We start from the raw sequence: 23,795 nt of genomic DNA, 5'->3' as shown, positions 1-23,795 counted from the left end.
ACTCTCAAGAGTCTTCTCCAATACCACAGTTCAAAAGCATCAATTCTTCAGTGCTCAGCTTTCTTTATAGTCCAACTCTCACATCCATACATGACTACTTGAAAAACCATAGCCTGGACTAGATGGACCTTTGTTGGCAAAGTAATGTCTCTGTTTTTTAATAACAGTTGTAACTGGGACCAAGTCCTGAGCCCAGAGTCCCTGGGCTCCTGCACAGGATGCATTCTGTTGCCAATGGCAACAGTGGTGGTTGTGCTGAGTGTGTAATGGGAGGACAAGGAAAGGGCTCCTATCCTGACCATGTGACACTTCCCCCCAGGGAAGTGATTTTGGAGCCCAGAAAAATGAAGTCGGCCACTGTTTCCACTGTTTCCCCATCTATTGCCCATGAAGTGATGGGACCATGATCTTAGTTTTCTGAATGTTGAGCTTTAAGCCAACTTTTTTACTCTCCCCTTTCACTTTCATCAAGAGGCCCTTTAGTTCTTCAATTTCTGCCATAAGGGTGGTGTCATCTGCATATCTGAGGTTATTGATATTTCTCTTGGCAATCTTGATTCCAGCTTGTGCTTCCTCCAGCCCAGCGTTTCTCATGATGTACTCTGCATATAAGTTAAATAAGCAGGGTGACAATATACAGCCTTGACGTATTCCTTTTCCTACTGGGGGGCTTCAAAATCACTGCAGATGGTGACTGCAGCCATGAAATTAAAAGACACTAACTCCTTGGAAGGAAAGTTATGACCAACCTAGACAGCATATTCAAAAGCAGAGACATTACTTTGCCAACATAAGTCTGTCTAGTCAAAGACCATAAAGGAAGCTGAGGGCCAAGGAATTGATGCTGTTGGACTGTGGTGTTGGGGAAGACTCTTGAGAGTCCCTTGGACTGCAAGGAGATCCAATCAGTCAATCCTAAAGGAAATCAGTCTTGAATATTCATTGGAAGGACTGATGCTGAAGTTGAAACTCCAATACTTTGGCCACCTGATGGGAAGAACTGACTCATCTGAAAAGACCCTGATGCTGGTAAGATTGAAGTCAAGAGAAGGGGACAACAGAGGATGAGATGGTTGGATGGCATCACCGACTCAATGGATATGAACTTGAGCAAGCTCTGGGAGTTGGTGATATACAGGGAAGCCTGATGTGCTGCTGTTCATGGGGTCGCAAATAGTCAGACAAGACTGAACGACTGAACTGACTGAACAAGCTGTGAACAATGCCGGGATTCATGGCCTCTGGAGGAGAGGAATTCAATCCAGAGCCAGTGATGAAGCTTGATCTCTCAGAGTTTTTGGGGTAATAAAGTTTTATTAAAGTATAAAAGAATAGAGGAAGTGTCTGACACAGACATCAGAAGGGGACAGAAAGAGTGCCCCCTTGCTAGGTTATCCCTACCTTCCAGGTGGCTCAGACGGTAAAGCGTCTGTCTACAATGCGGGAGACCTGGGTTCAATCCCTGGGTTGGGAAGATCCCCTGGGGAAGGAAATGGCAATCCACTCCAGTACTATGCCTGGAAAATCCCATGGACAGAGGAGCCTGGTAGGCTACAGTCCATGGGGTCGCAAAGAGTCGGACAAAACTGAGTGACTTCACTTACATACCTACTGGTGGTTGAGTTGGTAAGTTGTGTCCAACTCTTGCAACCCCATAGACAGAGGGGCCTGACAGGTTACAGTTCATGGGACTCTCCAGGCAAGAATACTGCAGTGGGTTGCCTTTTAGCAAGCTGCTAATTAGAGAAAGGAAATGTCTCAAAACTGAGAGGTGCACCAGGCCCCTCACCCACAACACGCATAATGAGATAGCATCGACACTAGGTGAGTCATCGGGCCATAAAACAATTGACTTGAATCTTGAAGAAAGGCAGATTTCCTAGCAAATACATAGTTCATTAACATAGCTTAAGAAAACATATGCATAAGAAAAGCACAGTGGTTAGCTCAAGATGTGAGATAAAGTTAAATTCAGGTGGAACCAGGTGTTCCATTACAACACAGGATTAGAAGAGGGAAAAAAAGAAGTCTGCCACTCCTGCCACTTGGGGACCTCTGGCCTCCCTACCAAGGACATTAACATTCTCAAAGCCAAAGGAGACAGGATGACTAAATGTAATGTGGGGTCCAAGATGAGATCCTGTAACAGAAAAGGAACATTAGATTAAAAAAAAAAAAAGAACTCTTAGGACTTCCCTGCAGTCCAGTGATTAAGATTCCGAGCTTTCAGTTCAGGGGATGCAGGTTTGATCACTGGTCAAGGAACTAAGATGCCAAGTGCCACAGGTGAGGCCAAAAATAAATAAGTAAACACACCAAGGGAAGGACAGTTAGGTGTCCCTACAGTCTCCTCCAGGACACCACTTGAGCCCTCGCACCTGCCCCTCCAGCATCTTCCCTTCCATACTAAGATCCCACATCCTGTATGGCCAAAAATAAAATAAAAAATTAAATTAAATTGAAAAAGTAAAATGCAGATTATTTGGTAGAAAAAAAGTGATCACATGAAAAAAGTAAAGTTTAAAAATAACAATAAAAATAAAGACCTCTGAATAAATAAACTATCCAAGAAGGAAACAGCAACCCACTTCAATATCCTTGCCTGGGATAGACCTGACAATGTACTTATATGGCTTCATCAATAGCAATGTGTATGTCATATCAACATAAGGTGTCAATAATCAGGGAAACTGGGTGTTGATTATGTCGGAATTCTCTGTACTATCTCTGTAGTATTCGCAGTAATTCTGCAAATCCAAAATTAAAAGTTTATTATAAAAAATGACTCATGAACTCTATTTCATCTTTACTCACTTCTGAAGCACAAAGTACCAGACTTAACTAGAGGACAGGACAACGGGCAGCTGAGAACATAGGCTCTTGCCTCAGACGCATGAACTCTGAGAACTGGCTCTGCCACTCACCACTGCTGTGTCCTGGGGTTGGGGGTGGGGGGCTGGTTACTGGACCCCTCTAAGCTTCTGTTTCCTTCATATTTATGAGAAGGGCTGATAAAGAAAGCTGAGCACCGAAGAAGAATTGATGCTTTTGAACTGTGGTGTTGGAGAAGACTCTTAAGAATCCTTTGGACAGCAAGGAGATCCAAACAATCCATCCGAAAGGACATCAGTCCGGAATATTCACTGGAAGGACTGATGCTGAAGCTGAAAGTCCAATACTTTGGCCACCTGATGCAAAGAACTGACTCATTTGGAAAGACCCGGATGCTGGGAAAGATTGAAGGCAGGAGGAGAAAGGGGGTCGCAAAGAGTCGGACACGACTGAGCGACTGAACTGAACTGATAACTAGGGCATCTATTTCATGAAACTGTTGGTTAGTGTGTAAAGCTCTTAAGCAGTATCTAAGTCAGAAAACATTCCCTGTGCTGTTGATCTGCTGTGTGGTCAAGATCTAAGGACTTCTGGAGCATGGCTGCTGGTCATGGGGAGAGCTGGGTGGCCAGAAGCCTCTTCCACTGAAGGAAGAAACAGACAGAACAGGCTCCATCTTGAAAGCAGGACTCCATCTTGGGCCGGACTGTGGACTCTGAGCTATATGTCCAGTATCTATGGAAATGACATACCAACTGGAAAACCAGACCCGCCAGATGGAAGAACCAGACCCCCCAGATGGAAGAACCCCAGGGCTCATATCTAGACTCTCCATTGCCTAAAAGAATACCTTAATTATCTGTGTAACTAAATAAAATCATAAATTCTATTATGATTATTGGGGTGTGACCTATTGATAATTGTCCACTGTTAACTACCTAGGCTTAAGGCATATGAATCACAGGTTAACTTTGATTGTATCTTTCTCTTCCTTTGTTCAGACTAGTTTCAGGGAACTTGGGGAGGTGGGTTTGGGCACATACACTTAGGGTATATAAGGTTTTCACAAATGCTGGTCGGGGTCCTGGGCTAAGAGGAGACTCTGCCTTGGGCCCGCAGTGTAATAAACTGCACTTCACTATCTGCATCGTCCTTCTGAGTGAGTTTGTTTCCCGGAACGTGTGGCTACAACACCATGAAGAGGATGGAGTTCAGAGGAGGGGGAGGAAGGAGGGTCTGGGAGACCTCCCATAAGTGACCACATCTGTGGGCCTCCTTGGAATGCGGGGAAGTACATACAGGCTGTCGCTGCGTCTACAGAAAGGCTACGAAAGCTTCCTGAGCACAATGGCCGGAAGAGCCACTCGGACGCAGGTCCAGCAAAACACACAGCGACTGCGCCTCCCCTCCAGGTCCCCCCTCCCCAGGACCCATCACGGCACTGCCGCCAAAGAAACGGCAGGGAACCCAGGCCTCCAGCGCCCCCACCAGCCAGTCTACGGCAGCAAGGCCACCTCAGAGTGGCCAGGCCAGCAGGGCCCTGAGCGCACCCCTTGGTGTTTCTGGGCCATGTCTGTCCATGAGCAACCCTGGGGGGGCACTTGCTGTCGAGACCGGAGTGGAGTGGCGGGTGGGGACAGAGGCCTGCCCTGGGCCAGTTAGGGTGTGTCTGCAACACTTTGCACACTGGGAATCAAAGGTCCCAGGTGGATGGAGGGGCTGGGGGAGCCCTCCTGCCCCCCAGCTTTCTCACTCCCTAAGAAGCAGCAAGGCGCTGGGATACTCTGTGTGCTCTTGAGAAAACTTGTACACAGAACATGCTGGTTCCTGCAGGTGAGGGTTGTGGCCCCATTTGAATGATGTGGAAACTGAGACCCAAGGGCTGAAGTGACCTCAAGTCACCCAGCAGGTCAGTGACAGAGCTGGTCCCAGGCCAGTACTTATTCCTCATTTTAGAGCCAAGAGGCTTCACCGCTGGCCTCAGCTGAGCCCAGACACTAGACTCTTGCATCCACGCCTGCCTGGGCAGGACGCTTCATCTCTGAGCCTCTGTCCTCCTTCACCATATGGAGAGAATAAACACAAAGAATAGTCAGTCTCTTTGAGGGACTTTGGCAAGTCTCTGTGGTTCTACAAAGCAAACAAAACCATCTCAGTTTTTGCCCTCAAGGAGAGTAAAATATAAGAATAACTAAAGTTTGTTTTACAAACAGGGGTCCGACACAGAAGTGTTAACTCACAATGCTCTGATTGAATACCATCATGCTTTCTATCTGAGGCGCCATCCCCCAGGAGAGCTAGAAGATGAGACGGCATTTGACGGTGACCATCGCTTCATGTAGGACTCTCTCAGCTACGAGTGACCAAAAACTAAATAAATAAAGGAGAAACAGAGACCAAATGGGAGCTCACTTAAGTGAAATCCAGGAGTCTGGCTGGGATGCCTTCCGGTGTAGGCTGCCCGGGGGCTTATACTCCTCAAAGGCCTGGTTTCTCTCCATTTCTCAGCTGCCGTCCCCTCAGGCCACCTGTGATGATAACAAGGAGAGACAGTGGTCCCAGTGTTTAATGTGTGCAGGTTCAAGCCCATCAGGGATGAAACCCTGCGTCTCACCCCTGGAAACCTCAGCTGAAGTCTCTCTGCTCTACTTGAAGCCCAACCCCACTGCCCCAGACTCATTGCTGTGGTTTTGGTGAGCCAACAGAGTTTTGGTCAGTGGGGATGAGTTATAGAGATGGGTCAATCTCACCCAAAACAAAAGGGCAGAGGGTGGGGAGGGAGAATCTTGAAGGAAATTCAAGATACCATTTTATCCAAAGGAGGCTAGGTGGGCTGACTGTTGTTGTTCAGTCACTAAGTTGTGTCCGACTCTTTGTCACTCCGTGGACTGCAGCACACCAGGCTTCCCTGTCCTTCACTATCTCCCAGAGCGTGCTCAAATTCATGTCCATTGAGTCAGTGATGTTATCCAACCATCTCATCCTCTGTCGCCCCTTCTCGTCCTGCTTTCAATCTCTCCCAGCATCAGGATCTTTCCCAATGAGTTGGCTCTTCACATCAGATGGCCAAAGCATTGGAGCTGCTGTGCATGTGTGTAAAAACGAATTAAACAGTCACTGAACTCATCTGAGTCCAGCGGTTTTGTCTCTGATTTCTCTGAACCTCCTCCACCAGATAACAATTTCTCCTTATTAGTGTCTAAACCACAATCTTGGAATTTCCCTGGCAGTCCAGTGGCTAGGACTCTGCACTTCCACTGCAGGGGTCATGGGTTGGATCCCTGGTCAGCAAACTAAGATCCCACAAGCCTCTCAGTGCAACTGAAAATCAAAACAAACAAACAAAAAACCATAATCTCCAAGGATACTTAAGTATTTTCAAGACAGGGGAAGCTGAGTAAAACCTTCACAATCGTAAACTAACATAACATCATAAAGCAACTATCCTTCAATAAAAAAAAAATTTTAAATAAAATAAAAAATAAAAACTTTTTTTTTTTTAAACTTTACAGTCCTGAACTTGAATTGGAAGTATAGAGATTTTACAGCTTGCTATACAGCAGTCATGGAGGCCTTTTTCTGGTGGCCCCTCCTCCATGCAGACTGGACCAAGTCCCTCACTCAGAGTATCTCCTCTCTTCGCACAGCACTACACAGAGCCCGTCAGAGCCGCCGTGACCTTGTTCCAGGACCGTTTACTTGTCCATCTCCCTGTCCAGCTGTGAGCTGCCTGGGGACTGAGTTTACTCATCTCTCCATCCTGGACCCAATCTCACTATCCGGCACATAGTCGGCCCCTCAATAGTCACTGCATCTGTGAGTGATGAGGAGGAGACTTGTTTCCTTCTCATTCCCTACCCTGTTTTGGGTCCACAACAGAGAAGCAGGATGAGCAGAGGTAAGAGAAAGAGGAACACATACTCCAATATCCCCCCACGTTTTACTCTCCCAATCCAGTTCCAGGCTCAGACTCCTAGACTAAGAGAAGACTTTCTTCTTGGCCTTTCTGTTGCCGGACTAGTGCTAGGTGTGAGTTGTGTGGACCTGTCATCCATCGGGCTCCCTGCCCTGCCCCCAGGGCTCCAGGGCTATTTGGGCAGCCTCTGCAGGGCTTTCTCCAGAATATCCCACATGACTCTCTACTGGGGGGTCTTGAGGGGGACTCTGCTGCCCCTGCTTATTATTATTTGCTGTTGTTCAGTCGTTAAATCCTGTCTGATTCTTTGTGACCCCATGGACTGCAGCACACCAGGCTTCCCTGTCCTTCACTGTCTCCCGAATTTGCTCAGATTCATGTCCATTCAATTGGTGATGCTATCTAACCATCTCATCCTCTGCCACCCACTTCTCCTTTTGCCTTTAGTCTTTCCCAGCATCAGAGTCTTTCCCAATGAGTCAGTTCTTCACATCAGGTGGCCAAGGTATCGGAGCTTCAGCTTCAGCTTCATCATCAGTCCTTCCAATGAATATTCAGGACTGATTTCTTTTAGGATTGACTGGTTTGATCTCCTTGTAGTCTGAAGGACTCTCAAGAGTCTTCTTGAGCACCACAATTTGAAATTATAAGCACAGACCTTTGTCAGAGCCTCTTAATCAGCCCAAGGGGATGAAATTCACTCCTTCCTTCATATAGTCCTTCATTTACCCAAGTGTGCTGAGCACCTCCAGGTGCCAGGCACTGAGGACACAGTATTAAGTGAGCACGAAGGACCTACAGTCTGGTGCAGGTGACAAATACTGCAACAGGAAGCAATCCCTGTGAGATGGGGAGAAGGGGACGGAGAGGGGAGACAGGACAATAGATGAAGAAAGCCTGAAGCGTGAGAGTTCTCATAGGCAGCCTGAGCTCCAGAAATCAAGGGACCAGGAGATGAGCATCAGCGGTCAGGAGGTCCCGCCTTTGTTTCCTGGGTTCCTCACAGAGGCCCACAGGTTGGGGGCTTAAACACCAGGCATGCATTCTCCCACTTTCTGGGGCCAGCAGTCTGAGATGGAGGTGAGGGTGGGCCGGCTCCTTCTGACCGGCAGAGGGCGAGGTGGGTGAGCGGGTTCTTATTTTGTTGACCCCTGGCCCCATTGTATTTCTGACAGGGCCACTTCCCTAGTGTGTTTCCCGGCAGGCTGACTCACTGGCCAGGAAGGGAAGGGCAGCAATGGCTGGCTGCTGACCAGAGACCCCTCACATCTGGACACACCCAGCACGACCTCCAGGGGAGTGCCCACCTCCACACACCAGCCCTCCCTACTTTATGTGTCCTGCCTGGCTAGCAGGCAGCCACCCACCCTCCAGGGGCCAGGGGAGACCATGTGCTCCCCCCACTCTCCCTTCCTTGACAGTCTTTCATCCAAGGGCCCAGCTGTCCTGAGAGGCTTCTGATGTAGGTCACTCATTCATCCATATGTACTGAGCCTTCATTTCCATTTCAACAAATAAGTATTAACACCCACATGGGCATGATCTAGGCCCTGGAAATGTAGTGGGAAACAGAAGGACCAGCCATGGTCCCCGTGAAGTTCACATTCAGGTGGATGGAGACAGAGACCAGAAAAATCAACATACCCCACGTCAGCTGCTGAGAAACGCAATGAGGGGAGAACACAGGACAGGTGACAAGGATGCATGGGCTGGGCTGGACCACACGTCGAGGGGAGAAGCTGATAAGGATCCTTTAGAGCGAGGCTCAGAGAAGGAAGTATCTTCAGGGAGGAGATCGAGGCTGAGGGAACAGCAAGACCAAGGCAGGAGGTGCAGTGTGCCGGACAGTTTCAGGAAGCATCCTAGAGTCTGGGGCGTATGTTTTGGGGAAGGGAGAGAGGGGACCAGACATGCCATGTGGTATGCGCATCATATATCACAGGCCCTGAGGAATTGGGGTTTTACCCTGAGGGACTGGAAATGTTAAAGGTTGAGAACAAAATGTGCCGTGTCTTCAAGGAGTTCCCTGTCTAGAATCAGAAGTGGGGCCAGGGCTCTGTTGACAGTGCTTAGAGGAATGCTAATAATTCCATTAGACATGCTAATGATGCTTAGAGCAACTTCCCTGGTGGTCTAGTGGCTAAGACTCTGTGCTCCCAATGCAGGGGACCTGGGTTCCATCACGGTCAGAGAACTAGAGCCTGCCTGCCGCAACTAAGACCTGGCACAGCCAAATAAATAAATACCAATTTAGAAGAGAAAAAAAGCTTGAAACTCAGCCTCAAGATGGAAAAGTGTCCTCTGGCAGGCTCAGGGAGACACCCACCACCCGCCTTGGTTCAGAAGCCTGCTGTTCTGCATCAGTGTCAGCTCTCCACTCTTTGTCTCCAAAGGGAGTGCTTGTTTGCTCCTCTTGAATTTAAATCGAGGGGGGAAGTGTTGCAGACTCTTGGTTAACCACCTCAGAAAACCGAGCTGATCCAGCCACAGCCAACCTCACGCCATGGAAAGCAGAACATAGTATGTGTGTGTGTGTGTGTGTGTGTGTGTGTGTGTGTGTGTGGTGTATGTGTGTGTGTGGTGCATGTGTGTGTGTGTGGTGTATGTGGTGTGTGTGGTGTATGTGTGTGTGTGGTGTGTGTATGTGTGTGTGTGGTGTGTGTATATGTGGTGTGTGTGTGATGTGTATGGTGTGTGTATATGTGGTGTGTATATGTGGTGTGTGTGTGATGTGTGTGTGGTGTGTGTATATGTGGTATGTGTGTGGTGTGTGTATGATGTGCGTGTGTGGTTGTGTATATATGGTGTGTGTGTGTGGTGTATGCGTGTGTGTGGTATGTGTGTGGTGTGTGTGTGTGGTGTGTGTATGTGTGTGTGTGGTATGTGTATATGTGGTGTGTGTGTGATGTGTATGGTGTGTGTATATGTGGTGTGTGTGTGATGTGTGTGGTGTGTGTATATGAGGTGTGTGTGTGGTGTGTGTGTGTGTGGTGTGTGTGTGGTGTATGTATATGTGGTATGTGTGTGGTGTGTGTATGATGTGCGTGTGTGGTGTGTGTATATATGGTGTGTGTGTGTGGTGTGTGTGTGGTGTGTGTGTGTGGTGTGTGTGTGTGTGGTGTGTGTATATGTGGTATGTATGTGGTGTGTGTGTGTGTGTGGTGTGTGTGTGGTGTGTGTGTGGTGTGTGTATATGTGGTATGTGTGTGGTGTGTGTATGATGTGCGTGTGTGGTGTGTGTATATATGGTGTGTGTGTGTGGTGTGTGTGTGGTGTGTGTGTGTGGTGTGTGTGTGTGTGGTATGTATGTGGTGTGTGTGTGTGTGTGGTGTGTGTGTGGTGTGTGTATATGTGGTGTGTCTGTATGTGGTGTGTGTGTGTGGTGTGTGTGTCTGTGTGTGGTGTGTGTGTGTGTGTAGGCTGCATAAACTCATTGCCATCTTCCCTTGTCCCTTCCAGCTGTGAGGGTTTCCTAGGGCTGTTCCTCTCTTCTCGAGGGAGCGGCAGGGGCGGGGAACAGGAGAGGAGGCAGCGTTGGGAGACACTTTGGAGAGTGTCTGTGGCAGAAATAGACTGTGTGCAAGCAAATAGGGCAGAGAGAGAGAAGTTCGAGCAGGGCCCATGTAAGTGTAGTGCCGGGAACATTCCTGCGGTTCTCAGGACTGGGGAAAACGACTTGCAGATCTGGACAAGCCCAGGCAGGGAGGGGTGCAGTGGGATGGACGAGGGCCAGAGCTAAAAATAAGACGGTATTTCTAGCCGAGCAGAAGAGTTAGCATCTGTGGGACCGTGTGAGCAGAGGAGAGTGTTGGCGCCACCAAGCACAGTGAGGCCAGAAAAGTGGGGAGGGGTCGCCGGGTGTCAGTCTCAGCCTTGAGAGAGGATGAGGCTGCCCCCAAAAAGGAGACTGCTCTCTTCTTCCCAGCCCAGAGAAGCCCAGAGTCTGGGCAGGGGAGGACTGAGCCTGTCCCGCAGCCGGACAAAGGCTCAGGGCAGTTGCTGCAAGCCCAACCCCCAGGCTGGCCTGACCGTCCCCTCCCCCAGAGTAGCAGAGCCGGGAGGGCCGCCTCCAAACCTCCTCCCCAACGAGCCATTAAGGAGCCCAAGAGTGGCCCGCAGTCCGCAGTCCCGGAAGGGAGACAGTATTTAGTGGTTGTGCACTGTGCAGAGATGTTTCCCATAGGGTCCCACAGTGATCCTGGAAGTGAGTATTTTGTTCCTTTTGTACAGATTATGAAAACATGGTTAAGAACTTCCCTGGTGGTTCAGTGGTTAAGACTGGGCTTCCATTGCAGGGGGTCCGGGTTCAACCCCTGGTCGGGGAAGTAAAATCCCCACATGCCATGCAGGACAGGAGAGAAAGAAAGGAAGGAAGGAGAGGAAGGAGGGTGAAAGGAAGACAGAAAAGCAAGGGACTGGGGGGCACAGAGGATGATGGGAGGGGGGAGGGGGGAGGGGGGTAGAGTTAGGGAGCCCAAGGTTCTGGCATTCTGGGGGGGTTCCCGGACTGCTTGGCAGAGGTGGGTGGAAGGGTTGGCAGGGCACCAGGGACAACGTAAGCTGGAACAGCCTGAAGAAAGTCCCTGAGGCCAAGGATAATGCAGTTTTATCTAAATGTGCAGCCGCTGCGAAACCACAGGAAACCCTCCACCCACCAAACCAAGTATTACACCAAAGCACCCCCAGACCGGACAGCACAGGAACGTGGGGGTGGATCATCACCCACGACAGAGGAGCCGATGAAACTCCCAGAGGTCAGAGACCTGGGCTCTGTTCCAGCTCTGCTTCCAGCCACCTGCGTGATCCTGAAAAGCTCACCTGTAGATGCAGGCTCTTGAGTAGGGGGGAGCAGGGAGTGAGCAATAATACACAGTAGCTTGGATTTGCATAAAGGTTACATCAAAACCAGGGCTTCCCTGGTAGCTCAGAGGGTAAAGCGTCTGTCTGCAATGCAGGAGACCTGGGTTCGATCCCTGGGTCGGGAAGATCCCCTGGAGAAGGAAATGGCAACCCACTCCAGTATTCTTGCCTGGAAAATCCCATGGATGGAGAAGCCTGGTGGGCTACAGTCCACGGGGTCACAAAGAGTCGGATATGACTGAGCAACTTCACTTTCTTTCTTACATCAAAACCAAACGATAACGGCTGGGGTGGCAGGGGAGAAGGAGAGGGTAGCAGGTATGGAGAAAGGAACAGGGGCGCTTACATCACCATATGTAAAATAGATAGCCAATGGGAGTTTGCTGTATGACTCAGGGAACTCAAACCGGGGCTGGATAACAGCCTAGAGGGAGGTGGGAGGGATGTTCAAGTGGAAGGGGACACGAGTAAACCTATGGCTGATTCATGTTGATGTTTGGTGAAACCAATGCAATGCTATAAAGCAATTATCCTTCAATTAAAAATAAATAAATAAAAAACCAAATGAGAGTCAGATGAGATCCTGAGTATGGAAGGGGCAGTGGAAATTCTCCCCATTTAATATTACAGCCAGATCCCCTAACCCTCTCCTACCATCCTCCCCACAGTATCCCTGCCTGCAAGAGGGGTTGTAGCAGGATGAATAGGACTTCAGTGGGAACTGGGAACAAAGTAAATGACAGGGTCAAAGGTAGAAAGGCAGGAGGGAGCCCAGTTCCTTCACAGAATTAAAAGGAATGCAAAATGTTAAATCCCTGTGGAGTCTTGGATTGGACTCTAGGAAAGAAAAAGAATGTTAGTGGAAAAATGGGTGAAATCTGAATAAAATATGCAGTTTAGTTACTAGTACTGTATCAATATTAACGTCTTAGTTTTGACAAATCATGATTTTTTTTAAAATGCGAACATTATGGCTTTCCTGGTGGTCCAGTACTTGGGAATCCACCTGCCAATGTAGAGGACACGGGTCTGATCCCTCGCCCAGGAAGATCCCACATGCTGCAGAGCAACTAAGCCCAAGTGCTGTAAGTACTGAGCCTGTGCTCTCGAGCTTACAAGCTACACCTACTGAAGCCGACACACCCCAGAGCCCGTGCTCCCCAACAAGAGGAGCCGCCGCAGTGAGAAGCCTGTGCACCTCAACTAGAGTGACCCCCGCTCGCCGCAACAAGAGAAAGCCCAAGGGCAGCAACAAAGGCCCAGGGCAGCCACAAATACATAAATCAATAAATTTTTAAAAGGATGTGAACATTAGGGGGAAGTTGGACTATCTTTGCAACTTTTCTGTATAAACCTAAAATTATTCCAAAATAGAAGAGTTATTAAGAGAGACCTGGAAAAGGAAATGGCTACCCACTCCACGACTCTTGCCTGGGAAATCACATGGACAGAGGAGCCTGGCGGGCTACGGAATATGGAGTCACAGAGAGCCAGACACAACTAGGCAGCTAACACTTTTGCCTTCACTTTTTCCTTCAATTCTAACTCATCAACATCAAGACGCTGTTATCTGTCCAGGTCAGGTGACAGCTTCCCAACTGAGGACATAGCTGTTGATGGCTGATGTGTGTTGTACAAGATCACTTGTGCAAATATGTATTTTGTCTGAAATTTTGTTTAAAAAATTTATTTACAATGCTACTTGAATGATTTCTTATAAATGCTGTGAATCTATATTTGTTGCTTTTGTATCTGTATATTAAAGTTAATTTGCCAAAAAAAAGAGAGAGAGAGAGAGAAGGAAAAAAGACAAAAAGAAAAGTATAATTGTACAAAAAGGCTAAAGCAGATAAGATGCCAGAAGAGGGAATGGGTGCTGGACATCGACACAGACCAGGTTACAGTGACCTCTTGGGGGACACCATGAGGTCCAGATTCCATCTTTCTGCAAGCGACACTCCAAGGTGATATCCCCTCTCATCTCCCTCCCCACAGGCCCCAGGGGGCCACAGCTTCTTATGTTCAGGTTCATCTTAACTATATTTCATCTGCCCACATGTGTCTGAACCCACACACAAAGAACCCAGGAACGGCATCAGTGAGCAGATGTAGTCAGAGCACAGGAGTCTTGGGTTGGGGGGCAAGGATTGGAGCTGACTAGGAGGAGAACAGGGGTCAGGGGAGAGGGACAAGGAGAAAGGAAGTCATCCTCTTATACAGGGAGACCCTCAGAGATTACAAAGTCTGATCTTGATGTTTATTTTGAGACAAGTCTTTTAGCTTTCCATTGCTTCTGTGACAAAGTACTGCAGATACAGTGGCTTAAAATAGCACATACTGGGACTTCCCTGATGGCCCACTGGTTAAGACTCCATGCTGTCAACACAGCGGGGCTCGGTTTCTAACTCTGGTCAGGGAACTAGATCCTACAAGCCACAGCTAAGAGTTTGCATGACTCAAGTGAAAAAGACCCTGCACACCCCAAAGAAGATCTTGTGTACACAGCTAAGACACAGCACATCCAAATAAACACACACTTGTTTTTTTAGCACATATCACTTTAGAACTCTGCAGGTCAGAAGCCTAAAAAGGGACAGTGAGGCTCTACTTGTTGCCTCTGGCAGCTCTAGGGGAGAATCTTCTTCGTTGCTGTTTCCAATTTCCATCGTTGCCTGCATTCCTTGGCTTGTGGCCCCATGTCCCTCCCATCTCTGCTTGCCTCCTTCTCTGGTTCTGACCCTCCTGCCTCTTCCTCTAAGGACTCTTAGGAGTACACTGGGCCCACAAGCACACTCCAGGATAACCTCCTCACCTCAAGATCCTAACATAATCATGTGTGCAAAATCCCTTTTGATGTGTGAGGTGATATCTTCACAGATTTGGGGGGTTAGGAGGTGGGGCTATCTCAGTTCAGTTCAGTCCCCCAGTCATGTCCAACTCTTTGTGACCCCATGGACTGCAGCACACCAGGCCTCCCTGTCCATCACCAACTCCCAGAGTTTACTCAAACTCATGCCCATAGAGTCAGTGATGCCATCCAACCATCCATCTCATCCTCTGTTGTCCCCTTCTCCTCCCGCCTTCAATCTTTCCAGGCATTAGGGTCTTTTCAAATGAGTCAGCTCTTTGCATCAGGTGGCCAAAGTATTGGAGTTTCAGCTTCAGCATCAGTCCTACCAATGAACACTCAGGACTGAGCTCCTTTAGGATGGACTGGTTGGATCTCCTTGCAGTCCAAGGGACTCTCAAGAGTCTTCTCCAACACCACAGTTCAAAAGAATCAATTCTTCAGCGCTCAGCCTTCTTTATAGTCCAACTCTCACATCCATACATGACTGTTGGAAAAACCATAGCCTTGACTAGTTGCACCTTTGTTAGCAAAGTAACGTGTCTGCTTTTTAATATGCTGTCTAGGTTGATCATAACTTTCCTTCCAAGGAGTAAGCCTCTTTTAATTTCATGGCTGCAATCACCATCTGCAGTGATTTTGGAGCCCCAATAGAATAAAGTTGGCCACTGTTTCCACTGTTTCCCCATCTATTACCCATGAAGTGATGGGACCAGATGCCATGATCTTCGTTTTCTGAATGTTGAGCTTTAAGCCAAGTTTTTCACTCTCCTCTTTCACTTTCATCAAGAGGCTCTTTAGTTCTTCTTCACTTTCTGCCATAAGGGTGGTGTCATCTGCATATGTGAGGTTATTGGTATTTCTCCCGGCAATCTTGATTCCAGCTTGTGCTTCTTCCAGTCCAGCGTTTCTCATGATGTACTCTGCATGTAAGTTAAATAAGCAGGGTGACAATATGCAGCCTTGACATACTCTTTTTCCTCTTTGGAATCAGTCTGTTGTTCCATGTCCAGTTCCAACTGTTGCTTCCTGACCTGCATACAAATTTCTCAAGAGGCAGGTCAGGTGGTCTGGTATTCCCATCTCTTCCAGAATTTCCCACAGTTTATTGTGATCCACACAGTCAAAGGCTATGGCATAGTCAATAAAGCAGAAATAGATGTTTTTCTGGAACTCTCTTGCTTTTTCGATGATCCAGCGGATGTTGGCAATTTGATCTCTGGTTCCTCTGCCTTTTCTAAAACCAGCTTGAACATCTGGAGATTCACAGTTCACATATTGTTGAAGCCTGGCTTGGAGAATTTTGAGCATTATTTTACTAGTGTGTGAGATGAGGGCAATTGTGTGGTAGTTTGAGCATTCTTTGGCATTACCTTTCTTTTCTACTGGAATGAATACTGACCTTTTCCAGTCCTGTGGCCACTGCTGAGTTTTCCAAATTTGCTGGCATACTGAGTGCAGCACTTTCACAGCACCATCTTTTAGGATTTGAAATAGGGGGTATCTAGAGGGACATTAGAGTAGAAATGGCCAACAGGCCCAGTTTATCATGATGAACGTAGGGAGAGGTCAACTCAAAAGAAAAATGGAGGGAGAAAAAGGGGGCTATGCAAGTCCAGGAAGAGAGGGGAGTAGAGAACACAGGCCAGGAGGAAGACTCACTCCCTTGCAGCTTTTCCACATGTTTGCAGAGGGTTCCTCCAGGCCACCAAGGAACTGGATGCTTGGAGAACACAGAAATCAACCAAATGCAAGTGTGTTCAAAGGAGTTCACCACCAAAGCATGGACACACACACGTGTGTGTGTGTGGCAATCAGCCGTGTTCAACTCTTTTGTGTCCCATGGACTGTAACCTGACAGGCTCCTCTATCCATGGGATTTTCCAGGCAAGAACACTGGAGTGGGTTGCCATTTCCTACTCCAGGGCATCTTCCCAACCCAGGGATCCAACTCAGGTCTCCAGTGTCTCCTGCATTGCAGGTGGATTCTTTACCACGGAGCCACCAGGGAAGCCCAAGGAACAGCAAAGACGTTTCTAGAAGGGAAAAGAGTGAACCAAGATGGTGCAGCACCTGGGACAGTGAAGGGGAGTTGTCTAGAAGGAAGGGCTGGTCAGCGGGCTCAGCAAGGAGAAATGGCCACTGGAGTGGCGGCTGGGAGGCCTTAATGGCCCTTGAGAGTGGGTCCTCCTGCCGCCTTCTGCTTCGGGAGGTGAAAACACCCCACGCAGATGGGCGTGGCCCGTCTTCGTCGCCCCAGCCCTGTGTTCATGTCTTACCAGTAGGTGGGGCACAAGAGCCAAAGTGGACCCTCAGCCCCAAGAGCAGGGTTTTCCAGAAACAGGATTCTCTGAGGGAGGGGAGGAAGTCTTCCCACTCCTTCACCCTTCACCGCAGCGCCTGGAAGACCTCGCTGCCTCCATGTGATCTCTGACTCAGGGGCTTACCCAGATTTTCCCCTTCCAGTTAAAGCAAACCATGTTTTTTCCATCGCTCCATTTCCTGGTTGCCTGTGGGACAAAACACCCGTCACAAACACACTCTGAAACAGGGACTCGTGCCACGGGGAATGGAGCTAAAGGCGCGTGCTCAGTAATGTCGGACTCTGTTCCACGCCGTGGACTGTAGCCCACCAGGCTCCTCTGTCCATGGGAGTCTCCAGGCAAAAATACTGGAGTGAGTAGCCATGCTCTCCTCCAGGGGATCTTTCCCATCCAGGAATCGAACCCGGGAATGGAGGAGACCTGCCATCTCCTAATTCAGAAAGTCACGGTACAGCTACTATGTATGAAGTGGATGGCTGGTGAGAACCTACATATAGCACAGGGAGGAGAAAAAAGAAGATATAATCTGTTTATAGGACATATATTAATCCTAAAAATGCATTTCAATATACTTTGTTGTTGTTCTTCTTCAGTCACTAAGTTGTTCCATCTCTTTTCAATCCCATGGGCTGTAGTCCGTCAGGCTCCTCTGTCCATGGGACTTTTTCAGGCAAGAATATTGGAGTGAATCCACCACGAGGATCCTAGGATCCTTATGAGGTACCTAGAACAGTCAAATGCATAGAGTCAGAAAGTACATTGGTAGTTGCCAGGGGCTGGGGATGGTGGGGATGGGGACTCAGCATTTCATGCGGACAGAGTTTCAGGTTTAGGAAGCTGAAAGAGTTGGGAGACGGATGATAGTGAGAGCTGCACAACTGTGTGAATGTACTTAGTGCCACTGAACTGTACAGTGAAATATGATTAAAATGGTGTGTTTTATATTATGTGACCTCTGGAAGAGGAAATGGCAACCTACTCCAGTATTCTCACCCGGAAAGTCCCATAGACAGAGGAGCCTGGCGGGTTATTGTCCATGGGGTTGCAAAAGAATTGAATGTAACTGAGTGACTGGGCACATGTTACGTGACTTTCACCACAATTAAAAAAAAAAAAGACATTAAAAAATTTTATTGTGCAGGTGAGGAGCCTGAGGTGGTTCATTGGATACCACCCAGAACAGAACTCGGATCGCCTCATTCACATTCTAAGGACCCCCTTGATTTTAAGTAATTTGATGTTTCACCATGGCCCCTCCCACGGTTTCTTGAGGGCAAATGATAACAGTAATAGTACAAATAATAACAGTAATAGTAACCTTTGCCAACATTTCCTGGGCACTCCTGTGGCAGGTGAATAAAACAGTCAGGGTTCAGAATCACCCAAAGAAGGTTAGAAACTAAATGTTTCCTGAGCTCCTCCTATCTGGGCTTGTGAGCAATGGAGGGAGAATGGTTCAGGGAGCTGTCCTTTGGTGGTTAAGTCGTGTCCAACTCTTTTGTAACCTCACGGACTGTAGCTTACCAGGCTCCTCTGCCCATGGGATTCTCCAGGCAAGAATACTGGAGTAGGTTGCCATTTCCTTCTCCAGGGGATCTTCCCAATGCAGGGATCAGACTCGAGTTTCCTGCATTGCAAGCAGATTCTTGACCGCTGAGCCACCAGGGAAGTCCAGGCCAGGGTGAAGGGTATATTAAAAAGATAAAATCTTTCCTCTCCTTAGACCTGTTCTCAAAAGACAGGTGGGCTCTGGCTGAGCACATGAGCTCTTGTCTGGTTTCCTGTCTTCCTTCAAGCCTGCCCTACATGTGGCTGGACCAAACTGTCCTCAGCCCCAGTGGGTGAGTGGCAGCGACAGAGGGGAAACTCCTATGCATGGCTGCTCCTGGCAACATTAAGGAAATTCTGTTTTCTCTGCCTCTCCTTCCCTTCCTCCTTCCTTCCCTGTCTCACCCACTGTGGCGATTCCCCAGCAGCGACCTGTGGTTTCCTGCCCTGTGCCTTTGCATGTGGTTCCCTCTACCTGGAATTCCTCCCTGCCCCCCGCCCCACACCCCGCCACCCCCCACCTTGTCTACTGGCCCGCCTTCCAAAGTTGGCTGCCATGTCCCCCACAGAGGTTGGAAGCCTCTTCGTTCCCAGGCAGACCTGGGGACACACCCTGGCCCCTGTGAGTCCCTAGGCCAAATCTCCCCTCTACTAGCACAAGTTCGTGTGCCTGGCACACAGGGAGGTCAAATAAACTGAAACGTCAAAGTTTGGAGCAAAGAAAGATTTATTGTAGGGCCATGCAAGGAGACGGGTGCCGTGTGCCCTGAAAAACCTCAGGCTCTCCAAAGGGTTTAGGTAAAGCATTTTTACAAGCCAAGTGAGGGAGGTGGGAGGGGTCACAGGTATGTGATCAGCTTGTACACAGTTCTCTGATGGGCTGATGGTGAGGCAGCAGGCAGTGTCACAGAGGTGAACGTTATCAGTCCTTAGGCTTCAGGAGGCCTGGGGCTGTATGCTCTTGGTCATCAGGTAGTTAACATCTTCCTTTCGATGAGGAGTTTTCACATCTCTGAAACAACTCGGAAAATGTGCTTCAGATACTTCAGATACTTTAGAGGGCTTCCCAATTGGCTCAGTGGTAAAGTATCTGCTGGCCAAGCAGAAGATGCAGGTTCGATCCCTGGGTCAGGAAGATCCCCTGGAGAAGGAAATGGCAACCTACTCCAGGATTCTTGCCTGGAGAATTCCATGGACAGAGGAGCTTGGCGGGCTACACTCCATGAGGTCACAAAGAGTCAGATGTGATTTAGTAACTAAACAGCAACAACAGGGTACTTCAGAGAGGAGTTAAAGCAGAGGATATGGGGGAGGCCTGTCCTGGGGAAGACCCCATAGGGTCCTGCTCAGTTTCACCCCGAACAAAGACTTCTGGGGCTTAGTCTGACCTGCACTGCGATTCTTCCAGGTGAGACAGAGGGCGTCGTCCTCTCAGCATCCCCTGTGTCCAGGACACACAGCAGGCTCCTCAGAAACACCAGAAGAAGAAGTGAATGAGCTGCCCTGACTCTGACCTCCTCTGGCCGCCCTCTCACACACTCATCCCCTCTCCCTGTTTGCCGCCTTCTCTCCAGCCTCCACTCTGCTGTCCCACCTCAGTTCACCCCTGGGTCTCTGACCTGAACCCACATCCTCCTGATGTACCTCCATGGGTCCCCAGATCACCTCCGTCTCTAGCTGCCTCACTCCCCAACCGCAAATGTTCTCGCCTTTCAGTCTTAGTCGCTCAGTGATGTCTGACTCTTTGTGACCCCTTGGATGGCAGCCCGTCAGGCTCCTCTGTCCATGCAATGCTCCAGGCAAGAATACTGGAGTGGGTTGCCTTTCCCTTCTTCAGGGGATCTTTCTGACCCAGGGATCAAACCCGGGTCTCCTGCTTTGCAAGCAGATTCTTTACCATCTGAGTCACAGTCTAAGCCCCCAGCACTCTGAGCCAAGGTCTGGAGACACAGACAATGGTCCTTAGAGTCAAGCAGCCTTCTGCCTGCCCCTCCTGCTCCCCCACCACCCAACTACCCAAAACACAGGTTCCCCTCGATTAAGTCCACCAGTGATCCCTCACCCCCGAGGGCAGAGTCCAGTGCCAGGAGGCACCTCTAGCTAGATGCCCGCCTCACTTCCCCACACACCTCCCCGCTACTGTGAGCTCCAGCCCAGACTCCAGACAGCCCCTGCCCTAACTTTGCCCAATTCTCCCTTGATTACAACCACTTTTCAAGGCACTCTGCAGCCTGCTTCCCTGTTTGGGTCAAAAGTCTGCTTTGAGCTCCCCTGGCCTTCAAGCCTCACTCCTTGCGGTCATGTAACAGGCTCAGTCCCCTACTGCTCTAAGAATATACCCTCATGCGCCTGGATACTGAAACCACATTTTGGCCTGAATGAACAAATTGATGAGACAAATGTAACAGTGATAATAAACAGAGCAAAATATAATTTCAAAGTGGTAATACACGCTGTTTCGGGTGGGTGTTATTTTGAGTTATGTTTGAGTTAGGCAAAAACTATTGGTATTTTCTGATGTTTTGGTAATCAAGGAGGTTTTGCTTTTGTCATTAAAAAAAAAAAAGGAAACTTAATTTTGAAAAAAAAATGTGAAAGGGTTTGGGGTTTTTTAAAGTAGGGGGAATCTCCTTAGCCTTTGGTGAGAACCAGGAAAGGAATGTTTAAGGAGGCATGGAATTTTTACAAGTGAAGAGGGGACGGTTAGCCAGCCAGAGGGAACACACCACGTGCCCCATGCAGGGCTGGGGTGCTGTGGAGGGCAAAATAAGGAATTTTGACGTAAGTCATTGTATGTAGGAGCGCTGCGGAAAGTATTTTTTCTTCCAGTTTCTTTGAGATGTCAACTACAAACTGGCACTTGCCAAGAGCATTGCCAACGACTGAACAGCAAGGGCATTTGCCATCTGCCTCTGCAGAGATTGAACCCTGCACTGCTGCAGCTGCTGGCCTTAAACACCCCGAGGGGGTTCAGGGTGGAGAGTGAGGCACTCTGTGCTCCAGGGAACCTGGTGGAACTCGTTTTTATATAGTTGGATATTTTCAGTAACAAATTTTATGATTCCAATCCTTGCCATCTTCTCATATCTAGAAAAGCACTAAATCCCTTCATGATGACATCAAATCCTCGTGACTAGCAGAAAACCTTTTGTAAAATGAGTGCTTGATGGTATTGAACTCCCCCTTCACCAAAATCTTATATGTTGACCGTCCTCCCACTGCCCCTTTGGAGCAGTCTCTCAGAGCTATCTGCGGTGCTGCCTCCTGGGCTGCAGTCCTCATTTTGCCCCAAATAAAACTTAACTCGCAACTCTCACATTGTGCATCTTTTTTAGTTAACAGAGATATAATTGACGTACAGCACTGTATACGTTTAAGGTGTACACTGTATACGTTTAAGGTGTATGACATAATGATTTGACTCATGTACATCATGAAATGATTACCACAATGGGTTTAGCGAATATCCATGCCTCATATACATACATGAAAGAAACAGAAAAATATTTACATGTTTTTCGTTGTCCTGAGAACTCTTAGGATTTGTTTTCTTAACAGTTTTCCTTATAACTTACAGCACTGTTGATTATATTTATCATATTGTACATTAAATCCCTAGTACTTATTTATCTTACAACTGGAAGTTTGTTCCTTTTGATCACTTTCATCCAATTCCCCTTCTCCTACCTCCCCACCTCCACCTCTGGTAACCACAAATCTAATCTCTATCTCTGAGCTTGTTTGCTTGTTTTTGAAGTATAATTGACCTAAAACATTGTGTCAGTTCCTGATACATACATAACATAATGATTCGATATTTCTATACATTTTGAAATGATCACCACAGTAAGTCTAGTTATTATCTGTCACTGTCCAAAGATATCACATAATTATTGACTATATTTCCTACACTGCACATTTCATACCCATGACTCATTTATTTTGTAACTGAGAGTTTGTACCTCCTAATCTCCCTCACCTATTTCTCTCCTCCCCCTACCCACCTCCACTTGGCAACCAACTGTTGGTATCTCTGTATGTATATCTCTGTTTCTGTTTAGTTACACTTTTTTTTTTTTAGGCTCCATTTGTCTTTCTCTCTCTGATTTATTTCACTTAGCAAAATACCCTCTAGGTTCATCTATGTGGTTGCAAGTTTTCCTTCTTTTTATGGGTAATATTTCATCATATATATATATTTTTTCTTTATCCATTCATCTATTGATGGACCACTTCTGTTGTTTCCATATCTTGGCTGCTAGAAATAATGTTACAATGAACATAGGGGTGCAAATGTATTTCCAAGTAGTGTTTTCATTTTCTTTGGACAAATACCCAGGAGTGGAATTGCTGCGTAGTTATATTTTTAATTTTTTAAAGAACCTCCATACTGCTTTCCATAGTGGTTGTATCAATTTGTATTCCCCCTCAACAGTTTTGGGGGCTTCCCCGGTGGCTCAGATGGTAAAGAATCTGCCTGCAATGCGGGACACCTGGGTTCAATCCCTGGGTTGGGAAGATCCCCTGGAGGAGAGCATGGCAACCCATGCCAGTATTCTTGCCCGGATAATCCCATGGACAGAGGCGCCTAGTGGGCTGCAGTCCATGGGGTCGAAAAGAGTTGGATACAACTGAGCGACTAAGCACAGCACAACAATCTAGGAGGGTTCCCTTTTCTCCACATCCTAGCCAACATTTGTCATTTGCTGGACATGTTGGAGCAGAGGAGAAACACCCTAAGAACTCTGGCACAGGAGCTCAAAGATGTGGCAGTGGGCAGTGTCAAGGGCAAGAAGGAGGGTGATGAAGAGAAGAGGCAAGAACAGAAGCCAGGCTACAGCCCTTCTCTTCTCTGGGGCATCTGAACCACAAATCCAGGAAGCAATCCCACAGTGTCCAGCTCTCAGACCTATTACTATTCATTGATGGTGTTTCAGGATTACTTCCATAAGCCCCTACTGATCCTCCCATCCGGAAGGCAAGCCTCCGTGTGCCAAGGGAAGAGTGTGCTTCAGAGTGAAAGTGTGCAAGGAGCCGCCCCAGGGAGACAGAAACAGTTTCTCTTCAAATCGGGCCCCAAGCAAGAAGAGCCCTCATTCTGCTGGCCATCTTAGGTAAGGGGCCTCTGCCCTCACCACCCACCGGGGAAGTTCTCCCTAGGGTAGAGGGCTCGGGAGGGGCAGAATCCAGGAGAGAACCGAAAGGCGTGAGGCCTTCACATAATTCCAGGATGAAATCGTCCAGGGATGACGGCCTGGAAAGACCCCAGGACGGTTGGGAGGAAAGGGAAGCCAAGGCGTGAAGTCAGGTCCGGCCGACTAGGTGGGGAGCACCGAGCCAGAGGCGGGAGGAGCCGCGGGCCCCGGGACCTGGGCGTGGCGTGGCAGGTGGGCCGGGGGCGGGGCCTGCGGGGCGTGGGCGGGGCCCCGCACATGCGCACCGCGGCGGCGCGCGGCCGAGGAGTGGC

General features: G+C 48.4%; 1 long non-coding RNA gene across 2 annotated transcripts; it reads right to left on the bottom strand.

Annotated features, from left to right (window-relative positions):
• Positions 1-17,295: 17,295 nt before the first annotated feature.
• On the bottom strand, positions 17,296-20,003 carry LOC147372917 (uncharacterized). 2 transcript variants are annotated; one of them, XR_015164390.1, is made up of 2 exons: positions 19,717-19,839; positions 17,296-17,504 (listed from the first exon to the last, which is right to left on the bottom strand). It is a non-coding gene; the product is annotated as an uncharacterized LOC147372917 (long non-coding RNA). The 2 variants fall into 2 exon arrangements; XR_015164389.1 differs by lacking the exon at positions 17,296-17,504 and adding an exon at positions 19,038-19,469 and having other exon boundaries at positions 19,717-20,003.
• Positions 20,004-23,795: the final 3,792 nt, after the last annotated feature.

The sequence above is a fragment of the Bos grunniens genome, chromosome 5 (genome assembly GCF_055505025.1).
Source record: "Bos grunniens cultivar Pamir isolate PY7600 chromosome 5, Bosgru_T2T1.0, whole genome shotgun sequence".
NCBI lineage: Eukaryota > Metazoa > Chordata > Mammalia > Artiodactyla > Bovidae > Bos > Bos grunniens.
Note: the sequence above shows the minus strand (reverse complement) of the source record. Positions and strands in the feature narration are given on the sequence as shown.